A 16,601-nucleotide genomic window follows, 5' to 3' on the forward strand; every position below is an offset into this window, starting at 1 on the left:
TTTTGGCGGAGAATGAATGTGCTAATGGAGGTGTTTATGAACGAGCTAATGGAGGAATTTAAGAACGAGAGATGTGATTAACTTCCCGTTCCAGTGAAACACATCCTGCACCCTTCCAACTAATATAAATCCTGACATATTTTTTCCAGCTGGTGAAAAGCCACAAATATATTAATTCTGTGTGATTGTAGCTCTTTCACTTCCATTGCAAATGCCTTTTGATTTTCTGAGCTCTTTAATGCGGCAGCATGGGAAACTACTGACATTCGCAAACTCTAAGCCATGTAACAGTGAGGGGTTTTCAGATGTCCTCGGGGTGCTGATGTTTTGAGCACTGAAATGAGAGGAATGGAAGAAGACGCAGCTCTTGGTTAGTGCTGCCATTTGTAAGAAATGAATTTCCACTCATTGCTTCTGAATAGAAGAGTGATTTGGCTTGGGACGGGCGCAAATAAACGCAATCATGCTGGATCATAACAGATACTCATTAGGAGCTAGGGTAAGAGTCTCTGGCCTTTTAGTCTTTCTCTCTCTCTCTCTCTCTCTCTCTTTCTGTATCTCAGTTTCCAGTGTAAGATGTATCATGTACATCCACAGTAAGTTGATACAGTGGAAGATGTAGATGTAATCTGCGATTTCAGTGTAAACTAAGAGCTCTTTATTTTTCTTCCCCTGCGGTTCTTGGCTGTAGAATCAGAGATGCATTAATGTACAGCAATTTCGTTGCACCGACTTTTGTCATCTAAGCTTTTGTGTATTTCAGATCATGTTACTGTGTTGATTGGTTGGTTCCTTTTCAGTGCTGTCTTGCAAGAAGTCTGTCAGAAACATTTACATTTAAAAATGAGTGACTGGCTTACCTAGCTACCTAAATGGACAGGATGTTCACGTAGTTTCAGTATGACTTCATTTAGGAAATTTTGATATACAAACCAAATTAATATAATGTCATCTAGCTAGCAAGCTAATTTTTCATCTTCCCTTCAAGGTGTTTCAGTTTGCTAATGTTATCTAGGAGCAAGCTAGCTAGTTAAAGAGCTCATTTAGGCATTAGAATGAGCCACATGATAGAAAAATTGCAAAGAACACCCTGTTGAGGGTCTGATAGAATAGTTTACAGCAGAACAAGACATGGCTTTACTACAAAACTGTCAAATTTGTCAACACTGAAAATCTTTGGTACAATGTTTGAAAGATTTCAGATAAAGTTTGCTGTAGTCTCATTAAGATCTTTAGGTGTGTATTGGAAAGTGCATGCACGTTGAGGCTCGATTGTCATTTCTAGACTGTCAGTCACCTCAACAACCAAACATATAATTATAATCAGATAAGTCAAGGTTAAATGAACTTGACAGAAAAAATGACAGATTAAAAATGACAGAATGCTATTTCTGAAACTAATTTGTGTAACTTAAAATGTAAGTTTGGCTTGTTTTCCTTTCACTTACACAGAAATGGGCGGGGTTAAAATTTGTACTGCAGCCAGCCACTAGGGGGCTTCAGAGACATTTTTGGCTTCATTTATCCACCTGTTTTGATATCCACCTATATACACAGTCTCTGGTTTCAAAAATTCCCAAAGTTGGTTGCTAAAACAGGAGGTGTAAAATGTAAAATGTGTGTAACTTCTACATACACTCCTGAATACACCAAACTGAACAGGATATGTGATAGACTGATAGACCTTAAACTCTCTCACACACACACACAAACATGGGAACTCTTGAAAACATTGACATTGAAATAAAATGTAATTACCTACAATTTGGTAATCAATCTTCTGAACACGACTGTATTTGTAACACAGATACTTGAATGTAAGCCACGTTCTCGTATTTGACCCTCTCTTACTGGACTTTGTGTGAATAATCAATGAGATATGGCCTGCGGTTTGCTTTGTCACAGCAGGATCTCTGTGACACAATGCGTGCTGTCACAGTGCAACACTGTAGGACACCTACACACTGATGGACAAAGAGTGTGATCATCAGCCTTTCACCCACAAAAGGGTCTAGATTTGACACTAGGGCATGATTCCTTTCCTCACTGTGACATCTTCCCTCCTTCTGCCTTTTCAGACTTTGGATTCTCATTATCATGGTAATAAAAAGTAGTTTTAATGGCAGTTTTTTAGCAGCTGTCAACCATTATCATCTGTGCCCTCAACATTTATAATGGCACCCTGGCAGAGTCATAGCTGATGAAATCACTGAGAGTTCGTTAGCTACACTAAGATAAGCAGCATTATAAAAGACAGTCACTGCTAATGAAGAGATCAAAATGCCTGTATGCCAGCCACAGATTTCTGCTCTCACCAGTGAATATTACTGATGAAACTTCTGGACTGATCAAACAGTTCTAGCAAATTTTAGCGATTTTTTTTTATTCAAAAATCACTGGTGTGGACTGAAATGAATGGCATCTAGCACTTACGTTTATGTGACAGGAGATAATGAGGTTTTCAATACTCAGTGACTTGTAGTAGCTATAATCATTTAGGTAACAGCACAGGCATACCGTGTACTGTATATGTTAATTTGACATTTTCCTTAATGTTGGTATATTTGAGTAATATATGTATAATTATGGGTCAGATTAATAAGTAATAAGTCCTACATGCCTACATTATCTAATAAAGTAATGCTTTACTCTTAATATTAAAAAAATCTAACTTTATCTTGTTTATCTTCTTTTTTTATTACTTTTTTGTTACATCAATATTTACATGCAGAAAGTTACGCATATTCAGCGACAAATCATACAGCTCTGAGATGTCAAATTAATAAAGTAACGGCACTGTTTTTGGTAATTTGATGTGCTCTGGTGTAAACATGCCCATGGTTTGAAGGATAAGCTGACCAATCTGAATAAGCATCTCATCTACTATGCTTACATTTCACAAAAAACTTTTCCCTCAAAATAGTCAAAGTCTCCAATGTCTTAGATGCTGTCCCTTAGAAGAAAAAACAAAACAAACAAACAAAAAAAAAACTTTTTTGGAATTTAAAGGGATGTTACTCTTAATGAATGAATATTGTCTTATTTATGTATTTTATATTGGGCTGAAATGACAGATTCTTGAGTATATTTACAGCCAAAAACATGAATTTCAGCATGGCATATTGTGGTTATATCAATGTGCCACTAGAATTAATACTTCTCTCTGCTTAAGGCAATACTGCATGACAAAAATGGTCTTAAGTCCAAGGTCTGAATCGGGCACAACTGAGATACACTTCTGTTTTAGACAAACTCCACCCCAAGTGTATAACTGTTGCATAGAATATGAAGCGCATATAGATCTGAATACTGATATGTGCAATTTTATTTTTAAATCCTTACTACACACACTCAACTCTGAGTTGACCCTTAGAATATAAAATAATGAGAATGTGACTGTTTTTAAAGCAGACATACTTACTTTCACTTACTTTTTCACTTTTGCTTATCTAATTTCACCTGGAAATCTATTTGAAAGCATTACCATGCTTATTGCTTTATATTTACTATATTATTAAACATGACCAAAAAAGCTTTTTTGCACTATAAAAGTTCCTGGTGTTCCTTATCTACAGTAGTGCAGTTCTCTTCGTATCACTCAGATCCAGGCCTCAAGTGATCTCTTCAACTGTGAGATAAAGACAGAAGAGAAAAGACAAAATCCCTGTTGAGTGTAAAGCCGTTTGTCAATCACAGCTGGAAACGGAAAGGTAGTGAGATAGGAGGACGGGGGACAGACGATCAGGCCGAATGACCAGCCAGTGAGAAGCTAATGAGAGGGAGAGATGGGAATCGGTTAAGGTGCAAGGAGGAAAGGTGACTGTTCTGAGCATTCAGCCCTGGGAAAGAGGTCTCTGCTGAATACCAGCATGGCTGTGCATGAGATTGGAGTGTTAATAAGATGCACTTCATTTTCTTTTTCATTCCATCTCTATCCTGAGTGTATTAAATCCTCTCAGTCTGCTGCTGTTTATATCAGAACGGTTTATTCCTCTTCATCTAATATGAGGTTATCTCATATTCTTTTTCTTGCAAAAGATACAAATATTAATCTCACCCCTAAACCTAGTCTTAACTTTCTTAACGTTTTCATTTGAATTACATTATGTTACAAATTTGCAAGTTTAAGACCATGTTCGTCATTCAACCCTCCTGCCTGAGCATCAGTCAGTTATGAAGCTGTGGAAAAAAAAACCTCTCACCTCAAAGTGAATTATTTAAGGCCTGATCATGAACATCACAAGGCACAGCATGAATTCTATCCGAGCCTCTGCTTTACAGGTACTTTCTGTACTCAAGACCCAGTCAACATCCTGTATGACCATGATTTTAAAAGCATTTTTATCATTAGGGACTTTTTTTCCCAAAAGTCTTTCCACAGTCAGAGTGTCACGCTTCTTTTTCTTCCCTAACCTGCTTTCTTTCTCTCTATTTTTCTGTTGCACTGTTTTTCTTTCAGTCCCCTCAGCCTGCTTCAAGTATCTTCACAGAACATCTGTCCCTATGGCAGTTTGCAGTAGTGTTGCCCCCTGGCTCTTCTCTCATCTCCATCCCCTTCACTCATCTTTCTCTCGTCTGTGATTTTGGGTTCATGCTGATTATTGTCTTTTTATCTCCATTTGAATGCACGCATCAGCAAGATAGCATCATATCCCTTAAAGAGCTCAAATCTGAGTATTGACTTTGCAGCAATATGCCCTGTTTATCTGGTTGAATCCAAATGTCAAGTAATGACTGCGTAATAGGATCAGATATCAGATCCCACTAGGGCTACATCACATCTTATTAACATCGCTGCTGTTTGCTCTGGAAAATGAACCTGACATTTTACTTCTCTACATTTAAATACGTCTTTTTATCTCCTAGTGTAGTGCTTCTGCCTCAAGCAATTAATTGAAGAAACAGATTTCTAGCGGCTTAAAGCTTAAGGCTATGGAGAAATTACATTCTAACAGTATGTAGAGTGTGTGGCATTGAATTGGAAAGAAAGTTCAATGGTTCTTAAAATCTGCACATATACTGACTTAACTCACTTATTAGTTATTAAACTGTTTTTTTTTTAACAGATTTTCATATTTCAGGAATGTATATTCATTCCTCTGTCCTTGCCTATGTGTGTAAATATCACCATATTCGATGATTTATTTATTTATTTTGTATTATGTAGATATCAGAAAAGTCAAGAAAACCACTACATTCATTTGGAGTTTTCTATGTGGATTAGTTGATCTTCCCAGATGTGTAGATGCTGGAACCTGGATGGAAACATCTGGATAAATTATTTATACTGCAGCTTTTAGATACTTTTTTTTGTCTCAATGAAATTGAATAGACAGCAGGTCCAAAAGTCTTTTAAAAAAAAACATTAGATTAATAAATATACATAATTCACACAGGTGAAACATACTTGAGTAATTGTACTTACAATACTTCAGTATTATTTTTGCTGTCTTTATACTTTAAAATTCACTATTCAAATATATACCTGCACTTTTACTTAATTACATTTCCAAGAAAAACAAAGAAATGCACTTTTGACTCCTTACATTTTTATCTAGACCTTGAAACTAAACAATGTAGTTAGCACTATAGCTATCTGTGTGTTTTTGATTGCTATAGCTATCTGTGTGTTTTTGAAGCTGGATAAGCCAACGGACCGCAGGACATGAGGATGAACACCAATGGCTCTACCTCAGTAAAATATTTCAATATTTCAATATACTGGAGTAAGCAAAAACATGTTAGCATGGGGAAAAAATTCCATCTAATTTGAGCTAAGTTGGCATTAATTTTCAGAACTAAGCCAGCCTGATTTCTTTGCCAGTGCCAGGTTAGACTAGCATCAATTCCAGTAGCTAACATAAACTGCTAAACAGCAAGCCAAATTCTAGCTAATGATAAATATAGGTTATTTACAGGACATTTTATTTATGACTTTAATTATCACTTCAGTTTCTACATGTCAGGATTGAAGGCAAGGATTTATTCATCCATGCCTTTATTGAAATATAATTTCAGCTAGGCATCCAGGCATCTCTAATGTCAAGTCTAGTTTCAATCTCATATTCAAAAGTAATAAAAGTTACTTTTACATGAAAACATGACATTAATTTAATTTCATTTGTTAAAAACATCCAATTTGTAATACTTAAGTACATTTAAAAGTAGCAAATTTTTGACTTTGACTTGAGTATATTTTTGGCTGGATCCTTCCAACAAGAAGTAGATACCATAATAAAGTATTGGCAAAAGTATTGGCACCTGTCATTTTGCTTTTTTGTGAGGTGTACTTACAGTATCCACTTCTTATAGGAGCATGGACTTGAATTCTCAGTCAATATGTATTCAAATGATTATGAAGCTCCAATCCAGTACTGCTTATAAAGCCCATATGCCAGCCAAATGACTGATTTGATTTCCCTCAAATTAAAGTGTTAATCAAATTTACATGACACTCTTATGAAGCACTATGTGTACCTTCTACAGCTTTCTCAAAGGCCCTGTTCACACCCGGGATTAACATGCTCCAGGGTGATCAGATCACAAGTGGACAGCCAAGATGCATAGCAGTTCACACGTGGTATTCTGAATGCATCTCCAGTGACCACTCGTGATCGGATTTCATACATCGTTTCCCCTGGAGGAAGGCCATCATGAACACATATTACATCAGTCTCCCATTGCATTTATTTTCAGGCAGAAATGTCCTGGGATTCTTATCTCATCTACGTGAATGCACTGTTTCAATGTTTTAATTGAATGGTCTGCTAACAAAACTTACAAATGAATGAGATATGAGGTGACGAATGAAGCTATGTAAAGCGGCTGCTTTCGTCTTTCGTCTTCGTCTCACCTGTTATAGTGTCACCTTTATCCATTATCCTAGCGGCTCAGAGTGCTACCTTTCAGCATGATTTCCAAACAGACTCGCAATGATTTCGTATCTTCTGGCTAGGGCAACAACACAGTCGATTAGCTGGTCCCTAGCTGGTTACTGTCCAGGACGCATCGAGGCGCATTCACGTTCACACTACAAATGAGATGTAGCCATATGCATTCCAGACCCACTCCAAATGTGGTTTGAATGTTCGGATCACAATGTGCCTTCAGGATGCATTTGACCCTGTACAAACCTGTACTTAGCGCTCGTCCACTTACGATCCTATCACCCAGGATGCATGTTAATGGCAGGTGTGAACCGGGCCAAAGTGTCATGTATGTGCTCTTAGTACAAACAAGCTACCTTGCAAGATATGCACACAGTACACAGCATCTCAGTCAGTCTACTCCTAATGATAATTAATTCTAATGATACTATCCTATACCTTTTGACATTTCATAAATTCTCCAGTATTGCTTTATAAAACATGTATGCAAGGCTTATGAATGTGCTATAAAAGGCACTATGCAGACTACAGATAAAGTCTGTATAATCTTCTCTGTGAAGATTTGGCGTTTGGAGAATATTGATGGGGAAGATTACTGTCTCCAGAGGGAATGTAAGATACTGCTGAGCCACTGATCCACATCTTCTCCATCTTCTAACTTCTGCTGAATCAAGGGCAAGTTTTATAGACAGTGCTCACAATTTCTAAACTGTGCTGAACCCAAACTCTGCCCCACTCTAACCTTAAAATATACACTACTTTATAATCAAATTACTATTACGGATATGCAGCAATAAGCACATATTGGTCTGAGACTTCATTTCATCTGGCATCAGATAAATCCCCCTGTGCAGACTTCCATTTTTTTTCTTCAATTACGATGAGGAGTGATATAATTTATAGTATCTGCTTTCAATCCTCATCATTAACAACCACAGAAACCATCGCCTATGATGATAGGAAGCGGTAATTAGCTGAATTCTTATTATTCTTCTTATTTTAGTAAAGATCTGCTAGTATTAATAGCTCACGTTTCTGCAACAAAATCCATGCAGAAAGATACGATTTCTTTAAAGGAAATATTGTTTATCTGTATATTATCTCGGCATTGCATTGGTAATGGAAAAATGACAAATTGCTTGTGATTGCTTCACAAAAAAATGACTCCTTGCCTCTGACATATTTCAATTTTGGGATGCTCAGTGGGATTTAACACTTCCTCTCTCCTAGTCGAGCAAATCCATTTAATTTCACATTCAAACCATTTCTCTGTGTAGTGATTTTCTTGCCTTTTAATATGAAGGACTTTTTGTAAGTGCAAGAAAAAAAGATGTGAGGCTCTTCTTCATTTCAGTGTTTGTCTTTATGATGGACATTTATATTGTGTACACTGTCCAAAGTTGTGTCTTCAGGCTTTCAGATTGTATTTTCACTTATTAGACACAATGTTCCTACAATAACCCAATGTTCAACCCCTCCAGGCTCTAAATTTCTACTTGCTAAAGCAGGAAAATTCAGATATCAATATATATTTATTCATTGTCATCTCTCTCTCTCTCGCTCCCTCTACAACTGTCTACTCTCTCATTATCTCTCTATTTCTCTTTCTATCTCCATCACATAAATAGCTTGTCTTATCTGACAGAAAAGCCCCCAAGTGAATAGAAGGTAGAGGAAGATTCCAAAACCCTGAAGATAATAGTCTCTTAAATGCTGGATCACATTTTATTTTCACTCTCGAGGCAGAAAGATGTCTCTTCTGTCTTCAGGTGATGGCACATAAGAAAAAAGTGCTCTCGGATGTGAAAGGTGACTCAACACCAAAGACAGAAAAAAGTCTGTAAATCATCTAGAGCTGTGACTGTATCACTGTTTCAGTGAATTTTAATTAGTGATTTTAATTAGTTCAGTCTATTTCATAACAGTTTGTAGAGTCTGACATTTCGAGGGAGATTTCATATTAATCCGTTACATTATATTACAAGTTCAGCGTGGATGCAATTATTGGATTTCCATAACATTTACAATAAACAATCCACTTAAATTTGTGATGAGGAACAGGTTAATTGATTTGGCACATGGCATGACATGAGTCTGTTTCCACCCTAAAGTTGATTATTTTTCTATGACAGTATGTCATTAGTTTTTTTTTTTTTTGCCAGCGATTTCAAATTAAAATTTAATGCTTTATAGTTGGATTGTGGGACATCCGTGAGACTCCATCAGGAATTTAGTTCCTGTTATTACATACATATAACAGCTATGGAAAGTCCTTCCTTCACCAGCCTCTTTTTTCTCTCTCTTTAAGGTAATAAGACAAAAAAATAAATACTGAAAGAAACCACAAAGCGCAAAGTCTTCTGTCCTGTGTGTTACAAAGCTCTGACACTGGAGGCTCCTTTCATAATTAAATAACTGTTACATTAACCTTACAAAAAATACATTCATGTAGAGCATTTGCCATACAAGTCCCTGTGAAAGTGTTGCTACTAATAGAAACGATATCGTAGTAGATCAAATGCATTAATATGTGATTTGAATTACAGCGGCACTACTGTCACCTTCTGACCAATCAGAATCGAGAATTTAACAGTGTTGTGATATAAAAGAGTTTAGGTTGGGGCTCAGTCTGAATCATTTACTTGTTCTCTCTTCCACATGCATCTGCAAAACATATTCATACATTAATTATTAAAAAAGTGACGACGTTCAATTGAAAGAGCTTCCGAGAGATGGAATCTAATGGGATTCAAAACTGTTTGAAACATAGCTTGAGTGTATTTTTTTTTCTGGTTACTAAACACACTGTTTTGTCCTTTTTATTGGTACTTTCTTGAACATCAACAACAGCTTACTAGACATAAGCTATAGCCAACTTAAATTATATATATATATATATATATATATATATACTGTATATATATATATATATATATATATATATATATATATATATATATATATATATGGCAACCAATAAATGTGCAGTTTGTGATAGTTACAGCTGGGTTGCTTCCTAATCCTTGATTCCTCTCCTAATGAAGGAGTCTCGTTCTGTCTTCATGCACATGGTGGATAGCAAAGTTTCAGTGTGGCTTCAGATATGGCCAACTAATTACACACTGATTGTTTAAGGTCCAGGGCTTGAGCTGGAATTAACTGCGTTCAAATGAATTCATCCTGCTCTTTATGTGTAAAAAATATTGACTGGAAGCTGTTAGAGGAAGGAATACACTCGAGATTGTTTAATGATTGCTTTTTAAATACTGATGAAAAGAAAGACTAGAGATACCCCGTGTTTGCCTCCTGGAAAAGAATATTTCCAATGTTTTATATGTAAATTAGTAAAAAGTCATAAAACAGATGTCTTTGGCTCTTTATTTGCAGACATTTACAGAAACTCCAGGTGTGTCATGAGATTTAACGCTGCACTGTGGCCCGATTTCTTCACTTCATCCTTGAATTGGAGTGAAGAGGGTTGGATAGGCTGTGAGTTCACACACACACTCTCTCAAGACACACTCACTGCCTTTCCACTCATTATTCCTTATTCAAACATCAGCTATCAGCCCCAGAGCCAAAGATATCCACTGTGGCATCGAGTGAATAGAAACAGCTTATATATTAACAATTTGCATAATTCATCATTGCATGAATATTCATTTTTAATTTGCATAATTTCTAAAAAAGTTGTGTTTTTTTTCCATAATAAATTCTAGCATTAAAAATAGGTACATTTTCAGCACATTTAAATAGGTGTGTGCTGACTGTATATTTTCCAATGTGGGTACCATCATTAAATAATTTTCCTAAGAAATGATAAATCTTTTTGTAAGAAATATGATTTTTTATAGCATAATTTGTACATACTGTACATATTTTGTACAAAATACACTAACCATTCTGGTTAAACTTAAAAAAAAAAATGGTTCACATTAAATACTCTAAGGTTAGAAAATCAGTGTAAGAATTAGGTATCAGTGATTTTTTATTTTATTTATTTTTACTATCTATTATATTGGAAAAAAGGACATCTACTCATACTAACACTGTCTAATATCAACTGTAAGACAAGGCTTGAAATAACTTACAGTCTTACAGTAATGCTGCATTCGACTAAAGGTTGTAACTCAATTTCCAAACTCTGACTAGGAAAAAACAAATTAAATGACCCCTCAACTCCTACTCGGGAATTTGGCATGTTCTCCTCAAATCCAAGTTCAGCAAGTGACGTCAAACATCAGCAGTAAACACAGAAGCACTTCTTACCTTTAAATGAGTTATACTGTATTTACAAGTATTTGATTTAGATCAATCAACATACAGACATACTCACTTGTTAAAGCTATATCACCGACTATACAGAACACTATAAAAATTAAATCAAAAAATATTTAAATAGATAGGTAAATAAATAGATAGATAGACATGCAGACAAACAAATAATAATAATAATAATAATAATAATAATTATTATTATTAAATATTTAATTGCCAGTAGTGGGTAAACTCTAAAAAACAAACAAACAGGCAGTGAATTTTCCTTGTAATTTAAATCTGCAATGAAGTCAATGAAATTGCATACATTATGATATAAGTTTTAATAAAAAATAAAATAAAACAAAATAAAATTTAAAAAAAAGTGTTGACTGGAAGTGTATTTTCTTTATAAATTAAATTTGCTTTCATGTTTGTTATGAAATGAAAAAAATAAATAAATAATTGCATACTTGAACACTCATCTTATTAACCATAGCCAAATTAATCTTGATAACAAATTTCAATTAACATGCACATCAATTAGTCTTAGCAGTGACGTGCACAGTTCACTAATCACAGTAATGTAATTAAACATTTTTTTCTGGTACACAACTTGCAGATATATACAGCACTTCCACAAGGTTTTGTTGTCTTCTGTCTTCCTGTCCTATGATATACATTCATGCTGTAGTGATTATCATGTCGATCCACATCTGATCCATGTCAGTTTTGCTCCTTGACGTAATAATAGTAGTGTAAATAGTCAGACTGAAATCTGCTAGCTGGAGATACGCATCATCCTTCACACTGCTGTCCGTATCCTCTGATGGTTCTGTTATAATCAGAATACTCCCCAGTGTGTCAGTGCTGCTGAATGCCTTTGTATTCCTCCGTCACCTCATCACCTGATTGCTGACACTGTTAAAGATGCCTGCTGCCTACTAACAGATTACAAAAGAAATCCTTCACGAAAGAAATCTCATTCATTCTATGCCTACATAATCATACAATACTTTTGTGGTTTTTTTTCACTGCTCTTGCAACCTAGGAATTTTGCTGCTAGAGTAAATAAAGTGTGCATTAAAAGAAATAGAGATTCACTTCTTTGGCTGGTGAAAGAGAGAAATGATAGGAAATCAATAAGCAGGACGTTAAGAGGAAATGAAGGCCAGAATGAGAAGAAAGACACCCCTGGCCTGACCAAAGAAGGGTGGATTAATTTACCTGTGAAGGGGTAAAAGAGAAATATCAAGATTAGAGATTAGGGAGCGTATTCAGAGTCAGTGACTTGAGGCCAAAAGTTATGTTGATGCTTACACAGGGAAAGTTATGTATGTTCAGAGCTATTTAAGTTTTTGTTGGCCTCCCCATTCAGATTATGCAATCAACTGTGTGTAGTTCAGACCTTCATGGTTGCCAGAAGTAAGTAGTGAGTGTCTGAGACAGGGTTTTTCAATAGTGTCTAAACCACCATTTTTAAACACAAGCACTTGCCATTAAGCCCAAAAAAAATAAGGATAGAAAATGAGGACTTTCTTTTAATGTCAAATGTAATACTATGTAACATTAAAAACAAGAGACCATTTAATAATAGAATAAAAAAAAAAGGATTCATACAATGACACATGAACAAGTAGATGGCAAACATTTAAATAAACATCCAGTAGGATCCAATATGAGTCTAATATATTGCCGACGCAATTACATTTACATTACATTACATTACATTTAGGAATAGTCCTTGTAGTATTTAATCACATTAAACACTGCAAAATTGGTTTAAATGAACAATATGGCTTTGATCATTATTATTCAGCAGCTTATAAAATAGCACTTGTACCAGCACATGCTATTATTTAGCATTCTTTTTTATATATGTTGTGCACACAGTGGAATGAAGCCACTAAATCATTGCCGTGAAAGCATTATGTGTGCACAGGATGTAGGGTTTTTAATAAAATAAGAAAATGAGCCCACATGTTGAAAGATAAGCTGACTGAACATTCATCTGTTATGCTTACAGCTCATTTTAAGTAAGTGTTTTTCATAATTTTATCCATAAATATTTGCTCCTTGGGATAATCATTGTTTTCAATTAAAATGCTCTCACCTCCAATGTCCTAAATGTGGAAAAAAAAAAACCAACAAAAAAAAACTATGTGCTTTAAATGGACAATACTAAATACTAAAGTGTTAATTAATTGTGTCATATATATATATATATATATATATATATATATATATATATATATATATATATATATATATTAATTGTGTCATATATATATATATATATATATATATATATATATATATATATATATATATATATATATATATATATAAATTGCCCTTACATGGCACAAGAAAAGTTTGCTAAAAGTTCAAATTCAGAAATAACACATAATTGTGTGTGACAGTCAACCCTTAATGTGACCCTTTGTAGGCTTATTTTAGGAGCATAAGTGGCTCATAGACCAAATGGCTTCCATTACACATTATAAAATGGCCTAATATCTGAGGTTCCAGATGTACTTACTTTTTAGATGTGGGTAGATGATCACATACAACCTAATTATGCCTGATCCATTCACAGAGTGATTCATAAGGGTTTTTTTTATGGCCCTGAACACAAAAGCTCTCAGTTTTAAAGCACTAGATTTTAATCAATGAGTCCTTTTAAATTTTAATCAAGCGTGGATTAAATGTAATCAATCTCTCTGTAATGGAGTGTAAAACATCACCATAGTCAGCATGTGTGGAGAAAATCTCTTGTCCCTTGTCAGTCTTTTCAAGACGAGCTCTGAAATGTAGCATTGATTAGATTAGGGAAAACAGCTATTTCTAATCAAACAGAGCAATTTACCTCTTGAGCTTTAAGTACAATGATACAAACCTAAAACAAGTTGCTGTTGTGCACACGATTACTGAGTGTTCTTAAATGGGAGGGTGTCTGACAGCAAAATCAGAGCAGGAAATAAAAAAAGAGATGCTTTGATAGAAGAATGATTTAGAGTTTTGACTTCCAAGAAAAGAAAAGTCTTCTAAAACGCCTTGACAAAAGTACCTTGATTTTCACCTCTTCACTGTATTTTATGATCAGATAAGTTTATCTGTCAAACTCAGCCCCGCTTTTACCTAAACATCCTCACACAGTCTAATCCACCATTTACAAAGGCATAACACTATCTAGTCTGAGAGGCAGACAAAACTTCCATAGGTCTAGGGATGCATCCAAAATTGAATATCACATTTCACACACTACTCAATGGTAGAACATTCCATTAGAACTATCTTCCTAGCTTAGTACTGCATTCAGCATTATAGGTTTTGCTCCTACAGCCTATACATTTGGTAAACATCTTGTAAGCTATTAAATTCAGCTTAGCATAGCAGTTGTCAGTTTCGCTCATTTTAATTTCATAAACTGCACAATGCATAAGCACTGTAGGGCAACACTTAAATATTAAAGACAGGCTTGAAAAATATCAGACTGGTATTCTGATGCTGGTTCAAAAAAAAATCCAAGTGCTTCTACAAAACCCTTACTATTTAGAGCCTAATTGTTAAGAAAATTTCAAACAGTTCTGCTTAATGGCTTTAACTAGCACCTTACAAACCCCTTAACCTACTGAATGATGGGAGATTTTTTGCGAGGCATGCCAAATAACTCTACCTTTACTCTACCTATAAGACCTTTACTCTACTAGACCTGCATAAATGGCTTCAAGTCAGCTTTTAAAATAAATGAATGCGTTCTGATTTTAATTTAAGTAAGTGAACCAGGACAAACCTACTACAGCTAGAACTTCACTGGTCATGTAGGCTTAACAAGACATCAATGAGCAGACATGAAATGTTACAAACATGTTTTATTAGAGAAAAATATTTGCCAAACATACCAGTCAAGGCAGTTTTTTTAAATGTACATTAGTAGGCAACATAAAGATCAGCAATGTCCTGAGTAAAGACCTTTGACTATGAGGAACACCATGGAAGCTTGGAGGAATAATATAAAATGAACTACTGGGTGATACACTCATTTACTGGACCACCATAAAGCAAGGAGCAGGAGCCAGTTGCTTGCAAACCCCTTGTGTTTGGCCGTCTTGTCTCTGCACCCTAATTAAGCTGCCAGAATGCTCTCTTGAGACAGCTAATAATCAGTTGTGGTTTAAATTTGAGAACCTGAGGAAGTACTAGAGGCAGTGGTGCTGCTGGATATTATGATGGCTTCTCAGGCCTCTGGGGCCACAATTAAGGCTTGAGAAGAGCTCAGCTGTGGTAAGGCCCACTCAGTCTGGAATCACTTGCTCTGCATAAGGCTATGGTGGCTGGAAGGCTCTTGAGACAACCCATTGGCAGATGAAAATCACTTGAAGAGATAGTGGAGCCACTAGACATAAAGCTACCTTCAGAGGTCTGCTAAGTCATAATTAAATCTGGAGTTTGGTTTAAACCCTGTTATGTCTTGATACAGTGGCCTTGTACACTACTACAGTGTTGGTAATACTCTGACTTGGAAAACCCAGAAGAGGCCGAACTTACTTTGCTGCTCTGTTTAAAATGTGCTGATCTACATTTGATTATCATTTTGAGCACTTAAGAACTGGGACTGATCACTTTGAAAGTGGCTAGAAAGCAGTCATATGCTTATCCCTTGAGAAAGTAAAGGCACATAAGGTCTGGTTCATTGTGCAAATGAGCAGTGGTGGCTCAGTGGTTAAGGCTCTGGGTTCAAGCAGCTACTTTTGGGGCCCTTGAGCAAGGTTCTTAACCCTATCTCCTTCATAGATGCCATGTCATGGCTGACTCTCTTTTCTTACTTGCAAAGAAAAGTAATTCAGTGTACTGTAATATATATATGTGACAAATAAAGGCTTTCTTCATATTATTGACTGTCAGATGTCACCCCAAGATGCTGCTGGATATTGATCAAACAAGGTAAAGAACCTTGTCTTCATCTGTAGTAAGAGCACTAGTAGACTTGTGTTTTGGCCCATTCCTTATAAAGCATACCAACTGGACTTAGAGTACTGAACACCATGGCTACTTTGAGGGGAGGCTTAAACAGATTCATCTCCTAAATGTTTGGGTTGAGGCAAGGACTTGTTAACCAACCTGGTCTGGAAAGCACTGGCACTGCTTTCTAAAAGGTGAAAGAAGAATGTTAACAAATTGATCTGTCACTGAAGAAAGACAGTTAGACTGCTTGGAGGATTGAATCCCATAGCTGCCCTGAAGTAGAGGATTTGGAGCATATTGGCTAAATGTGGCTGATTTGGGAAATTTTGGGACACTGGCTCTGTTGGCTAATACCAGCCTATCAAAATCAACCAAATCTCTTTAAATGTCACAAAAACATTTATCTGTGGAATAAAAGGCCTACACAAGATACACAAGGTACGTTCTGAGGTCAACTTTCCACAGCTATAAAGAATGGAAGCCGAGAGT

At 35.7% G+C, this 16,601-nt stretch overlaps 1 long non-coding RNA gene across 1 annotated transcript in view; it reads left to right on the plus strand.

The window, feature by feature from the left end:
- The window catches only part of LOC128317207 (uncharacterized), a 92,377-nt gene that overhangs the window by 14,974 nt on the left and 60,802 nt on the right, over positions 1-16,601 (plus strand). The window contains exon 2 of the long non-coding RNA XR_008300749.1: positions 10,275-10,376. This is a non-coding gene — a long non-coding RNA (uncharacterized LOC128317207). The remainder of the gene's footprint in view (positions 1-10,274; positions 10,377-16,601) is intronic.

Source organism: Pangasianodon hypophthalmus, chromosome 22 (assembly GCF_027358585.1).
Source record: "Pangasianodon hypophthalmus isolate fPanHyp1 chromosome 22, fPanHyp1.pri, whole genome shotgun sequence".
NCBI classification, from domain to species: domain Eukaryota; kingdom Metazoa; phylum Chordata; class Actinopteri; order Siluriformes; family Pangasiidae; genus Pangasianodon; species Pangasianodon hypophthalmus.